Raw genomic sequence first — 15315 nt, 5'->3', positions numbered from 1 at the left:
CTGTAATTTCTGCATTCGCATCCATTGGGGTCCGATGGCTGAACTTCTTAGTCGCTGGGGATATATACACTCGAATTTGCCCAATATGCCAAACACTTACTCATCCATACTCTGTATAACATCCATGGCCTCACTTCTCCTTTGCCTCACTTCTATAGATTCTCTTCCTGAGTGAACACAGAAGCAAAAATCCACTTAAGAACTCCTCTATCTTTTTTTGCTCCATGCGTACATTACCATTCTAATAATCCAGATGATCAATTGTGCACCCTGCAATCTTTTGCTTTTAAAATATCGGTATAATCCCTCACCTTGTCTGCTAGGACAACCTTATGCCACCCGATAGCCATTCTTTCCTCAATGTTATCCTGTATTTCCTCGACTCCAAAAGTACCTCACATTTTTTCTACCTGCCTACACCTGTTATACACCTATTTTTTTTCTATACCAGGGCCTTAATCTCTCTTGATAAACTGGTATATTTACCTTTTATTCGGACAGGCACATAAATACATTGAAGTCTACAAATTGTATCTTTCAAGGTTTCCCATTTACCAAGTATTCATTTGTCAGAATATAGCCAATTCACACTAGTCAGATTCTTTCTCATAACATCAAAATTGTTCTTTCTCCAATTTAGCATCTCAACCCCTGGAGCAGAGCTATCGTTGTCCACACTTCCTTTGAATCTGATGACATTATGATCACCGATGCAAAGAATTTCCCTACACAGACTTCTGTTACATGTGTCCTGTCCCAGTCCCTAATGGGAGATCAAGAATCACACTTGAGTCTTTGGGACTTCAATGTACTGATTAACAAAACTTTTCTGAAGACATTTGTCAAATACATGAGTACATCTACTTAATTTACAGTATGAGAGTTCCAGTCCGTATGTGGAAGGTTAAAATCAAATTATAACCAATTATGTTTCTTGCAATTTTCTGTAATGTCTACTAATTTGTTCCTCTAAATCCCTCAGACTCTTGGGTGGTCTATAAGACAGACCCATTAACATGTTTAAACAATTTTAATTTCTCCGATCTACCCATAAGACCTCACTGGATGAGTTGCCCCATCTGTCCTTACTGCACACTGCCGTGACATTTTCCCTGAGTAGTGAAGCCACCCCTACCCCTTTAATCCCTCATGCTCTGTCATGTCTAAAACAACATAACCCCAGAAAATCGAGCTGCCAGTTCTCTGCAAGCCAGTCTCAATAATGGCAACAATATCATAATTCCATGTGTTGATCCATGACCCAAGCTCATCTGTCTTTGCTTCAATACTTGTTGCATTGAAATATAAGTAGCTCAGAACACAAGTCACAACATGGTTAACCTTCCATTCCTGACTCTGTCTGAGGTCTCAACAACATCTATTTGAGAAACTTGGATAGGTACATGGATGGGAGGGGATGGAGGGCAGGTCAATGGATCTGGACAGATTAACAGTTCGACAGGGAGATCAGGAACTGTGCACAGTAAAGCTCCCGGTGTGGGAAAGGGAGAATAGGAATCATTCGCAGTAAAGCAGCCGGTGTGGGATATGGAAACCAGGAATGGTGCACGATAATATCCAAAGACCGAGAATTGTGTGGAAAACCCCCGTGTGGGATTGGAGACTGGGAAACGTACATAATAAACACCCCAGCTGTGGAATACCAAGACTGGGAACCACAATCTCAGGGTGGATTTTTTCAGTGACTTGTGATCAGCCATGACGAACATCCCTGACATTGTGGATGGATAAATATTTAATCCAATAATTCTGGCCTCCCTCACTCGTCTTTGCCTCCTCACCACCACTTCACCCTGCTCTCTTCTCCCTGCCTCTCCCTCACCCTTCCCAACTCGCCCCTTCTACTCACCACCCATCAACCTCGCCGTCCTTTCTCATCATCCCCCCTAGTGCTCACCCTCCTACCCCTCCGCACCCCACACCTTCAGCCCCAATCCCATCTCCCTCGCTGCTCTGTCGTTGACGTCATTCTCACTCGCCTGTCTTTCCTCGCCGCCCAACTCGGTCACAAATCCTCCTCAATGTACAGCCCACCGCCCCTCCCTACTCACTGATGATCTCACTCATCCCTCTCTCCTTGTCAACCTAGTCACACACCTCCTTACTTGCTGCCCCCCTCACTCACCCATTCCTCTTCGATGCCTCCTGCACACCCCTCCTTCGACATCCCACTCACTCACCCCCTCATCGACAACATTTATTCTACCTTCCCCTCCTACTCTCCCTAACCCTATCTCCTACTATGTCACTCCCTCACTCTCCCCACCATTTACTCCTTCCACACTCTCGCTCCTCTCTCTCTCTGCCTCTTTCCTTCATCCTCTCTCCTATTCCAATCCCCTCTCTCTACGCTTCCCATTACCCTCTCACCACCCATCCATCCCTCTCACTGCCCTTTCTTTCCCTCGCTGTACTTCTCCCCCTCTCTATCCCCTCGCGCTAGACCTCTAACCCTGCTTTCCCTCTCCCCACCTCACTCCCCCCTTTGTCCCTCTCCCCTTCTTTCCCTCCCCACATCTCACTCTCTTACTCCACCTCTCTCTTGCCCTCTCCCTTCATTCCCCATCTCTCTACTTCCCCCACACAATTTCAGCTTCCCCCTCTCCACCTTCCACACACTCACCCTGCCCTTCCCCTTACCCTCACGGTCTCCCCCTTGCACTCACCCTTACATCAACAGCAGTTAAACGTTTAGTGGGATCTGTGACTGGGAACACTGCAGCTTCCCTACCCGAGGGTAATGTTAGTTAATTTACAGAATGCCGCAGTTGGGAATGGCACAGACTGGTTTATTTGAAGGAATCTTGGAATTAAAAAAAAGCAACTGCGGATGATGAGAGCTGAGGTAAAAATAAAATTTTGTAAACTCACAGCAAACAGGGCAGTAACTGTAACTTGTAACGTTACGGGTTCGAGACCATAGGTCATGTTCTTTATATCACGTTAAGGGTTCTATCACTCTACCCTGCAGCAGAAATGGATAAATACAATATTAACAAACAACACACATCAAAGTTGCTGGTGAACGCAGCAGGCCAAGCAGCATCTGTAGGAAGAGGTGCAGTCGACGTTTCAGGCCGAGACCCTTCGTCAGGACCATACAATACAATATTAAAGTGACTTTGTTCACATCAGACTGAGAGTGATTTGTCGAACCGGTTCCATTTGATTTCAGCAGTTGTGAGGAACGTGTGTGTGGCAGTTTGCAATGTGTCAAAACGCTGTTGGACTATTCTTGGGGAATTACTGTGTGAACCATTCAACATTTGATATTTATCAAATGTTCCTGTTAAACGAAAGGACGGGGATGAAAAGACTCAAAAACATTAGAGATAGCCGGGAGGTGATAAACTTGATCAAGAAGGAAAAGGAAATGTATGTAAAGCTTCAGAGTTAGGATCAAACAGAACACATGAGCAGTATAAATACACCAGAAAATAACTAAAAAAGGGAATTACAAAAGCCAAGAGGGGTCATTAAAAATTCTTGGCAAGTTGGATTAAAGTGAATCATAAGCCATTCTATACATTCATCAAGAGCAGGGGAATAACTAGGAAGAGAACCGTAATGCGTTCTCTTCAGTAATCATCTCGAATCACATCAGGCTGGCACCATCCCCAGCATTCACAAAACTGCATGTTATATTATATCAAAGAACACCTCACAAATAACTTCTTTGGAAAAGATCTCTAGTTCAGTTGATGACCTGAAGCATCATTGTGCCTATTTTAAAACACAGAAAGCAAAGCAACTTTGTCTATCAAAATGGAGGATGTAAAACAGTTCCACAAAATGGCAGTCTCCATTTCCAAGCACGAGGCAGGAGCAAAGACAACTGATCTGTCTGCTTCCATTGTCCTTGACCCATGAGACTTCGACATTTTCTTCCAGACTTTAAATCCACCATCATTAACAAATTGACAGTAATGAGTTAAATTGTTCCAAATTATCACCATTCTGCATTGATATAAAATTACAGTGCCGCAGCGTGTCCAAATATATCTGTAGATCAACTGCTGAGATATTTATCAAATTAACATTATACAGACAGGCTGCAACAGGGACAGGAGTAAACGGTCCAGATGCACCGACCTCATAACACAGCCAAAACGCTAGATCGATAGATAGATAGATATACTTTATTAATCCCGGGGAAATTTGGTAATTTGGGTAACACAGCCAAACGGGTTCTCGCCCCACATAACCTCGCCCCTGAGATAATGAATTTGATTACTGGTGTCCCATTCTGTGCCCCATCCTGGGACACTGATGGCATTACTGGTGTCTGAAACCGAGCCCCACTTGGGTCTTTAAATAGCATTACAGTGCGCCATTCTGCACCCCATCATGGGACGCTGATGGCATTTATAGAGACCCTTACTGAGACTAATCCTGGGGCATCGTGGGAAAATGTTTGTGTTTCCATCGATTTTGGGAGAGAGAGGATGTGGTGGATGCAGTCGTCACAGAGAGTTACAAGGGATTTCAGCCACCCAGAACAACAGGAGTTGTATTCTATGAACGTCTCGGAGATGGGGTTGTTTTCGCTGCAGTTGGAAGTTTCCACATCCCTTAAGAGGCTAACAATTATACCAGTGCCCAGGAAAAGCAGTGTGAGTTGCATTAAAGGCTATCGTCCACAGCAATCACAACTACTGTGATGAAATGCTTTGAGAGGTTTGGATGACGAGAGTTCGCTCTGCCTATCGCAATTTTCCTGTATCCGTAATAGGTCACAATGCGAACTCATCGGCTCATCACGAGGCTTGTTTCTCGACTAGAGCTCAGCGTGTAATGCAATTATTCCTATAGTTCTGATCAAAAATCTCAAACCCCTGGGACTTTCTGCCTCCCTCTGCAACTGGATCCTGGATTTCCTCACTGGAAAAGCACAATCTGTGCAGATTGGAAATAACGCCTGCACATCGCTGACAATCAACACTGGTGCACCTCAAGGATATGTGCTTCGCCCACTGCTCCACTCTCTCTGCAGCCATGGCTGTGCGGCTCGCCTCAGCTCAAATGCCAGTGACAGATTTGCTAACGACACCGCTATTGTTGACAGATTTTCAGATGGCGAGAAGGCAAACAAGAGTGAGATATATCACCTAGATGAGTGGTGTTCCAGCAACAACCTTGTACTCAACATCGGTAAGACCAACACTCTAACTGTGGACTTCTGAACGGGTAAGATGAGGGCACAGACACACCAATCATCATTGATCGGTCAGCAGTGGAAAAAGTGAGCGACTTCATGTTCCTGTGTGTCAACATCTCTGAGGATCTATCCAGTGCCCAACGTATCGATGCAGTTACAAAGAAGGCACGTCAAGACTATATTTCATTAGGAGTTTTGACGAGATTTGGGATGTGACCAAAGACTCGCAGATTTCTACAGCTGTACTGTAAAAATTGTTCTAACTGGCTGCACACCGCTGGATATGGTGGGGTGGGGTAAGTGGAGAAGCTACTGCACAGGACCGAAATACTGTCAGGAATGTTGTCAATTCAGTCAGCTCCATCATGGGCAGTGGTCTCCATAGCATCCAGGACATCGTCATGGAGCGATGCCTCAAAACAGCAGCATCAGTCATTAGGGATCTGCTTCACCAAGGAGATGCCCTTTTCTCATTGGTATCACCAGGAAGGTGGTACAGGAGATTGAGGGCACACACTCAATGAGTCAGGAACCGTTTCCTTCCCTCTGCCAATTGATTTCTGAATTGACATGGAACCCATGAACCTACTTCACTGAATTCATTTTTGCATAACTTATTTGATTTAACTTTTAGTGACAGATACTTACTGTAATACAGTTTCTTTCTATTATCATATATATTGAATTGTACCGCTGTCACAAAGCCAATAATGTTGAAACATATGCCTATGATATGACACATCGTCCTGATGACTCTTCGGGGATTAATTCTGATTGGTCCATCGGGCTGAAGATCCACTTCCCATGTTCTTCTCCGTTCCCCAATAACAAACTGTGCAGATAGACAGACAAAGATCACATTCCCTATCCCTGGGACCCAATCACAGCCGCTGTGGGGCAGTAATGCCACTGCTCTGCTCGTTGGAGATGGGAAACCATCTTTTTCATTTCACTTTCCACACAGCCAGACTCTGGACATTGCCGATTTGGGGCTGTGTTCATAGGGATATCCCAGGCTTTTTGAAGCAGACTCACTCCACTGCCCTGAGAGGACACTTGCAGTGTGGACGGTGCTGCAGCAGCCCCGGGGACATCAGATCCTGGACTCAGACACTGGGCATTGGGCAACAGCACAACTGTATAATTTCATATTTCATAACTTTCATGGTTAGTTTCTCCCCGGAGCAGTGAAAGTATAACGTGCAAGAATGTTGTTGGTCAGTTATCAGACTGGGACAACGAGACAATTACTGCTCTAGGAAAAAGAGCAGTTACTTTACTGAATTAAAAATATATAGTTTAGTACAATTTAGCAAGACATTTGGCAGAGTCCCACATGGCAGATTAGTCAAGAAGGTCCAGGGGTTTGGCATTCAGGATGAGGTGGCAAACTGACTTCGACATTGGTTTCACGGGAGAAGCCAGTAAGTGGTGGAAGATGGTTTGACTCTCTGACTGGAGACCAATGACTCGTGGAGTGCAGCGGGGTTCAGTGCTGAGTTCATTATTGCTCATCATCTCTGTCAACGATCTGGATGATTTAATTACTGCAATAGTTATAGAACATAGAATAGTACAGCACAGTACAGACTCTTCAGCCCACAATGTTTGCCAACCCTCAAACCCTGCCTCCCAGATAAGCCCCTACCTTAAATTCCTCCATATACCTGTCTAGTGGTCTCTTAAACTTCACTAGTGTATCTGCCTCCACCACTGACTCAGGCAGTGCATTCCACGCACCAACCACTCTCTGAGTGAAATATCTTCCTCTAATATCCCCCTTGAACTTCCCACCCATTACCTTAAAACCATGCCCTCTTGTATTAAGCAGTGGTGCCCTGGGGAAGAGGCACTGGCTATCCACTCTATCTATTCCTCTTATTATCTTGTACACCTCTATCATGCCTCCTGTCATCCTCCTTCTCTACAAAGAGTAAAGTCCTAGCTCCCTTAATCTCTGATCATAATCCATACTCTCTAAACCAGGCAGCATCCTGGTAAATCTCCTCTGTACCCTTTCCAATGCTTCCACATCCTTCCTATAGTGAGGCCACCAGAACTGGATACAGTACTCCAAGTGTGGCCTAACCAGAGTTTTATAGAGCTGCATCATTACATCACGACTCTTAAACTCTATCCCTCGACTTATGAAAGCTAACACCCCATAAGCTTTCTTAACTACCCTATCCACCTGTGAAGCAACTTTCAGGGATCTGTGGACATGTACCCCGAGATCCCTCTGCTCCTCCACACTACCAAGTATCCTGCCATTTACTTTGTACTCTGCCTTGGAGTTTGTCCTTCCAAAGTGTACCACCTCTCATTTCTTCGGGTTGAACTCCATCTGCCACTTCTCAGCCCACTTCTGCATCCTATCAATGTCTCTCTGCAATCTTTGACAATCCTCTACACTATCTACAACACCACCAACCTTTGTGTCATCTGCAAACTTACCAACCCACCCTTCTACCCCCACATCCAGGTCGTTAATAAAAATCAGGAAAAGAAGAGGTCCCAGAACAGATCCTTGTGGGACACCACTAGTCACAATCCCTCAATCTGAATGTACTCCCTCCACCATGACCCTCTGCCTTCTGCAGGCAAGCCAATTCTGAATCCACCTGGCCAAACTTCCCTGGATCCCATGCCTTCTGACTTTCTGAATAAGCCTACCGTGTGGAACCTTGTCAAATGCCTTACTAAAATCCATATAGATCACATCCACTGCACTACCCTCATCTATATGCTTGGTTACCTCCTCAAAGAACTATCAGGCTTGTTAGACATAATCTGCCCTTCACAAAGCCATGCTGACTGTCCCTGATCAGACCATGATTCTCTAAATGCCCACAGGTCCTATCTCTAAGAATTTTTTCCGACAGCTTTCCCACCACAGACGTAAGGCTCACTGGTCTATTATTACCTGGACTATGCCTACTACCTTTTTTGAACAAAGGGACAACATTCACCTCCCTCCAATCCTCCGGTACCATTCCTGTGGACAACAAGGATATAAAGATCCTAGCCAGAGGCTCAGCAATCTCTTCCCTTGTTTTTTGTTCAGCAACAGGTTATTTGCCTTGGTCCATACTCATTAAATTAGTTTACAGTAACTCTGTAGTCAGAGCTTTTCTTGTGAACATACCAGGCAGAAATTGGCCACTCAGCCCATCGAACCTCCTGCCCCACGCAGTGAAATCATGGCTTTCATTCCACAATGCCCGCCTGCAGCTTTCTCTAACTGATCACAACTCCACCCACCCCCACCCCCCACTGTCTGCTGTGTCGAGACCTTGAACAGAATCAATGTCTTTGCTTCTAAAGGAAGTTGAGGACATCAGTTCGAAATACCCACAATAAACACAGTCACAATGAGAAAAACAACATGCATTCATCTGAAATGACAAGTTTTGGAAAGAGAAGCTGTGTTGGCTAAACGGCTTTTCGCACACTTGCTTTGAAATCGTAACCCCTGATTCAAGAAGTTTTTAACATTGACATAAATTGTGGAAAATCTCAACCGTGCAGACAGGAAAATGCAAGAACACAAATACCACAACCAACAGAAGAGACAAAATAGAGCGATTAACTTCTTGCAATACACACAAAATGCTGGAGGAACTCAGCAGGCCAGGCAGCATCTAGGAAAGGAGTCCTGGCCGAAGGGTTTCAGCCTGAAATGTCCACTGTTCACTCTTCTCCATAGACACTGCCTGGCCTGCTGAGTTTCTCCAGCATTTTGTGTGTGTTTCTCCGATTTCCAGCATCTGCAGCATTTTCTCTTGTTTGCGAATATCTTCTTGGTCACTGATCCAAAACATAGGTAACATGTTGACTGGAAATAAAGATCGGAAATAAATATCAGAAGCTGAATTATTCTCACCTTAATTCACCAAGAATGCTCAGTCTCAGTGTGGGTATGTTTTCATGTCATTTTCTTCTAACTTCATCCCAGACCATCAGGCCAGGGTCATTCAGTAGCTATGGGGGAGGGGCCGGTGTTGCTGTTCAGTGAGACTCACAACGCGATTTTCTGTGTACAAGCTGCTGCCTGTTTGCAAGGCAGATTCCAACTCGCACACATTCCTCAGAGCAGGGAGCAGTTTCTGTGCGGAAAACAAACAAATCGGTTTGATATTTCGCACTCACATTCAACTGTGAACAAAGCTAATTTAACACAGTATTTAAATACTTCTGTTACATGGGGAAAAACAATAAAAACACAATGGTATAGAAAAGAAAGTTCAGCAGTGTCTGCAGTCTGAATGTCTACTTGATAAAATTACTATCAGTTTTTGAGAGTTTCCGTTATTTTACCTGAAACACCCATCTTCTGTACATATATCTGAATATATATATATATACACAAGTTAATTAAATAAGTCAATCTGGAGGGGGGGGGAGAGGGGCAGGGGAGAGGGAGAAGTTGGATAGAGGGGGGATACTGAGTGTGAGAGCATTTGAACTGAGAGGGGAGTGTGGGAGAGGAATTTGACCTGTATTCACTCTATCCCATTGTTTGGTTTCTGATGCACCGATCGTACCAATGTCAGGTATACAGTTCCCTAAAATAGAGTAACATTTAGACAGTTCGATAGAGAATGCACTTGGCTTCATAGGAAAAGGCACTGAGTATCGGAGTTGAGAGGTTACGTCACAGTTACACAAGAGGTTGGTGTTGCCACACTGTGCTTGGTTTTGGTCGCCCTGCAGTAGGAACAATGATATTGAGCTGGAAGGAAGGCAGAGAGAGATTTAAACATACCTTTTTCTCAACAACTTCAATTCCCAAGCCCTGACCATCACATTTTCACCCTGGATGTCCAGTACCTATACACGTCTATTCCCCTGTCAAGAAGATATTTGCTTCTTTCTCCACGAAAGTACCAACCAGCCTCCTCCGTCTGGCAGAACTGGTCCTCACCCTTAACAAGTTCTCCTCTGGCTGCTCTCATTATTTCCAGAATTGAGGGTTAGCCATTGGCACCTGCATGGCCCTCAGCTCTCCATGCTTTTTGTTGGCTACGTAGAACAGTCCATGTTCCAACCCCTTTCAGATAATGTTTCTTTCATTACATTGTCACAAAAACAAAGGAGCTGATTGTGGACGACAGGAGGAATGGAGACAGGCTAACCCCTATTGACATCAGTGGATCTGGGGTTGAGAGGGTGAACTGCTTTAAGTTCCTCGGTATAAACATCACCGAGGATCTGACGTGATCTGTATACACCGGCTGTGTGGTGAGAAAGGCACAACAGCACCTCTTTCACCTCAGATGGTTGAAGAAGTTTGGTATGGGCCCCCAAATCCTAGGAACTTTCTACAGGGACACAATTGAGAGCATCCTGACTGGCTGCATCACTGCCTGGTATGGGAACTGTACTTCCCTTAATCGCAGGAACCTGCAGAGAGTGGTGCAGACAGCCCAGCGCATCTGTAGATGTGAACTTCCTACCATAAAGGACATTTAAAAAGGCAGGTGTGTAAAAAGGGCCCGAAGGATCATTGGGGACCCGACTCACCCCAGCCACAAACTATTCCAGCTGCTACCATCCGGGAAACGGTACCGCAGCAAAAGGACCAACAGGCTCCAGGACAGCTTCTTCCACCAGGCCATCAGGCTGCTTAATTCATGCGGACACAACTGTATTTCTATGTTATATTATTGTACATATTTATTATAAATTACTATAAATTGCTCATTGCACATTTAGACAGAGACGCGATGTAAACATTTTTACTCCTCATGTATATGAAGGGTGTAAGTAATAAAGTCATTTCAATTCAATTGACGACTGCATTGGTGCTGCTTTATATATCCACGATCAGGTCATCAATTTCCTCAATGTTGCTTCCAACTTCATCCCATCTTTAGATTCACATTGTCTGTTTCTGAAACCTCTCTCTCATTGCTCGATCTCTGGAAGAAAACTCTTTTATAAATTTACCACGGCTATCTTGACAATAACTTTCTGCCCTGCCTCCTGTAAAAATGCTATTCCATTTTTTTCGTTCCTTCCTCTCCGCTGGATCTGTTCCCAGGATGAGGCTTTTCACTGATTACAGAGGAAGAGTCGTTTTCTGCCTGAGCCAGATCAGGATGGATTAATCCACAGGGCCTGACAAGGTGTTCCCTCAGATCCTGATGGAGGCAAATGCAGAAATTTACAGGGTCCTAGCAGAGATATTGGCATCATCCTAAGTGACTGGTGAGTAACCAGTGCAATGGAGAATAGTCTATGTTGTTCGGCAGTTCAATCAAGTCTCTAAAAATAACCAAGGAAATTATAGGCTGGTGAGCCTGACATCAGCAGTGGGAAAGTAATTGGATGGTATTCTGAGAGACTGGATTTATACGTACTTCGACAGACATGGCCTGATTAATGATAACCAGCATGTCCTAGTGAGTACTTGGCCACGTCCAATCAATCTCATACAGTTTTTCAAAAAGGATGTCAGGAAAGTTGATGAAGGCGGCAAGGCAGTGGATGTTGTTTACATTGGATTGCAAGGCATCACCCAAGGGGACACCTTGTCAGGCCCTGGAGATTTATCTATCTTAACCTGCCTTGTGACCGCAATCACCCCCTCCTCTGTACACTAAATAGCATCTCTGGCTTCAGTTCTGCTTTGCCTCACTTTTTTAGATTTTGTGTCCCCCCTCCTATGATCTCCCATATTCCATTTGTGGCCACACATAGATTACTATCCTGATCTCCAGGAGGACCAATTTCATTCCTTACAATCCTTGTGCCCTTATCATATCTGTAGATCTCCTAGGATTCTCCTTCATTTTGCCTGCTAGGACAACCTCATTCCTTACTTTAGCTCTCACGTTCTTTCTTTATGCTCTCTTGCATTCCTTACACTCCAAAAGTACCTGATTTATTCCACCCTCCCCATATCTGAGATGCACCTTCTTTTTTAGTTTCTTAACCAGTGCCGCAATAACTCTTGAGAACCAAAGTTCTCTAAGCCTGTTATAATTACCTTTAATTCTGACAAAAACACACACAAGCTTTGTACTCTCAATATTTCACTTACCGTGTGCACCCTTGCTAGAAAACAATCTGTCCAAATACACACTTGCCAGATCGTTTGTGACACCATTAAAATTGCCCTATCTCTAGTTCAGAATCTGCACCCATGAATCCATAATTACTTTGAAATTAATTGTATTATGATCACTCAATGCAAAGCACTGCCCTACAGAAACTTACTACATCGCCCCTGTCTTATCCCCTATCGGCATCCGTTAGTCTTGCGAGACCTTGGATCTGCGCCTGGAAAGTCTTCACTCTCCAGGGCGCAGGCCTGGGCAAGGATGTATGGAAGACCAGCAGTTGCCCATGCTGCAAGTCTCCCCTCTCCACGACACCAAGGTTGTCCAAGGGAAGGGCATTAGGACCAATACAGCTTGGCACCAGTGCTGTCGCAGAGCAATGTGTGATTAAGTGCCTTGCTCAAGGACGCAACACGTTGCTGCGGCTGGGGCTCGAACTTGCGATCTTCAGGTCGCTAGTCCAATGCCTTAACCACTTGGCCTACTGATTAAGGAAACCTTCCTGAACACATCTGACAAACTCTATCATATCCAGACATTTTACAGTTTTGGAGTCCCAATCTATATGTGAAAAGTTTAAATCACCTACCATAGCAAATTATGTTTCTTGTAGCAGTCTGTGATAAGTTCTACAAGCTTGTCCTCTAAATCTCAGGGATTATCGGATGCTTTGTACTATGGCCTGAATGAAGTGGAATACCATTTTTATTCTTCATTTCCTCCATGAAAGCCTCACTGGACGAGTTCTCCTGTGTGTCCTGACTGAGCACAGTGGTGACATTTTCCCTGAGTAGTAACACGACCCCTCCCCTTTAATCCTTTCCGCTCTGTCCTGTCTACAACTACCGAACCCCTTAATATTGAGCAAGCAATCCTGCCCCTCCTGCAACTAAGTCTAACTAAGAGCTATAACATGATTATTCCATGTGTTGATCCATGCCCTGAGCTCATCTGCCTTGCCTTCCATACTTCTTGCATTAAAATACAAGCATCTTAGAATGTTAGTCACAGCCTTTTGATTGCTGACTTTGTCTGAGGTCTTAAGAATGTCAGTTTGAGGAACTTGGATAAGTACATGGGTGGGTGAGGTACAGAGGTATGGTCAATGGGACTTGATAGATTGACAGTTTGACACAGAGACGGGAACAGTGCCCAGTACAACCCCTGGTGTGGGATAGCCTGATTGGGAATCATGTGTGGCAAAACATCCGGTGTCGGAGAAGGACACAGCAAATGGTGCACAATGGGATACAGAGAATAGGAATTGTGCTTGGTAAAAACCCTGCTGTGGGATTGCAGACTGGGAACCGTGTGCAGTACAATGCCCAGTGTGGGACACAGAGACCGGGAACCGTATTAATACCATAATTTTTTTTCAGTGACTTGTGATCAGCCACGACTAACGTCCTTGCCACTGTGGATGAATAATTCTGACCAGACACACTGCCTCGCTACTCATTCATGGCTCCCCACCGCCACTCTCCATAACCCTGCTCGCTTCATCCCTCTCTCTCCCTCTCCCTTCCCAACTCACCCCACTCCCCTTGCCACCCATCACCCTCACCCCTCCTTTCTCATACGTGAGTGGGAAGTTTGGTGAATGGGAAGCTTTTAAATTCCAACAAAAGGGAACCTAAGCAGCTGCAGGAAAGGAGAAGATGAAACATGAAGGCAGACTAGCCAATAACATGAAGCAGGATACCAGAAGATTATTCAGTTATATAAAGAGTAAAAGGGAGGTGAGAGTTGATATTGGACACTGGAAAATGATGGAAAATCATTTTCCTGTGGGCATACTCAGCAAATCTATAGAATAGTAACTAACAGGATCAATGAAAGATCAACCAGAGTGCAGAAGATACCAAATTGTGCAAATGGAAATATAAAATAAATAGCAATAAATAATGACAACATGAGATAATGAGATAAAGAGTCCTTAAAGTGCAATGGAGTAATGGAGGAGAAGGAAATGGCAGATGAACATAACAGGTACTTTGCATCAGTCTTCACTGTGGAAGACACTAGCAGTGTGCCACAGGTCTGTGAGTGTCAGGGAGCAGGAATGAGTGTCATTGCTATTACAAAGAAAAGAAGTACAATACAAACTCAAAGATCGAAAGCTGGATAAGTCAACTGGGCCACATCCCAGAGTCCTGAGAGAGGTTGCTGAAGAAATAACGGATGCATTGCTCATGATCTTTCAGGAATCATTTGATTCTGGCAGGACCCGGAGAAGTGGAAGATTGCAAATGTCACTCTGCTCATTAAGGAGCGAGGACGGTAAAAGAAAGGACATTATAGACCAGTTAGCCTAATGCTAGTGGTTGGGAAAGTGTTGGAGCCTATTATTAAGAATTAGGTTTCAGGATACTTCGAGACTAGTGATAAAATATGTCAAAATCATCATGGTTTCTGGAAAGGAAAATCTTGCCTGATAAATCTGCTAGAGTTCTTCAAGGAAGTAACAAGCAGGGTGGACAACGGGGAGACAGTGAATGTAACTTACCTGCATTTTCAGAAGGCGTTTGATAAGGTGCCACACATGAGGCTAATTAACAAGCTAAAATCCTGTGGCATTACTGGAATGAGACTGGTATGATCAGCTGAATAGCTGACTGGCAGAAGGCAATGAGTGGGAATAAACGGGGCCTTTTCTGGTCGGCTGCCAGTGACTAGTGGTGTTCGTCAGAGTTCTGTATTTGGACCGCTACTTTTCACATTGTTTGTCAATAATGTAGATAATGGAATTGTTGGCTTTGTGGCAAAGTTTGTGGATGATAGGAAGATAGGTGGAGGGATAGGTAGTGCTGATGAAGCAATAACTCAGACAAATTGAAAGAACAGGCAAAAAAGTGGCAGGTTGAATACAGTGTTGGGAAATGTATGATAATGCATTTTGGTAAAATGAACAATAGTGCAGACTATCAGCTAAATGGGGAGAAGGTTCAAACATCAGAGTTGCAGAGGGAATCAGGAGAACTCAGGCAAGACTCAAGGTTAATTTACAGGTTGAGTCTGTGGTAAAGAAGGCAAATGCAATGTTGTCATTTATTTCAAGGGGAATAGAATATA

At 44.4% G+C, this 15315-nt stretch overlaps 1 protein-coding gene across 1 annotated transcript in view; it reads right to left on the bottom strand.

Annotated features, from left to right (window-relative positions):
* The window catches only part of LOC140208627 (NACHT, LRR and PYD domains-containing protein 3-like), a 79499-nt gene that overhangs the window by 51535 nt on the left and 12649 nt on the right, over window positions 1–15315 (bottom strand). Inside the window, exon 2 of the mRNA XM_072277447.1 lies at window positions 9063–9285. The gene's annotated coding sequence lies outside the window, so the exon portion shown is untranslated. The remainder of the gene's footprint in view (window positions 1–9062; window positions 9286–15315) is intronic.

Source organism: Mobula birostris, chromosome 13, assembly GCF_030028105.1.
Source record: "Mobula birostris isolate sMobBir1 chromosome 13, sMobBir1.hap1, whole genome shotgun sequence".
In the NCBI taxonomy this organism is placed as follows: Eukaryota; Metazoa; Chordata; class Chondrichthyes; order Myliobatiformes; family Myliobatidae; genus Mobula; species Mobula birostris.
The sequence above is the reverse complement of the archived record's forward strand: the minus strand, read 5'-3'. Positions and strand labels throughout refer to the sequence as shown.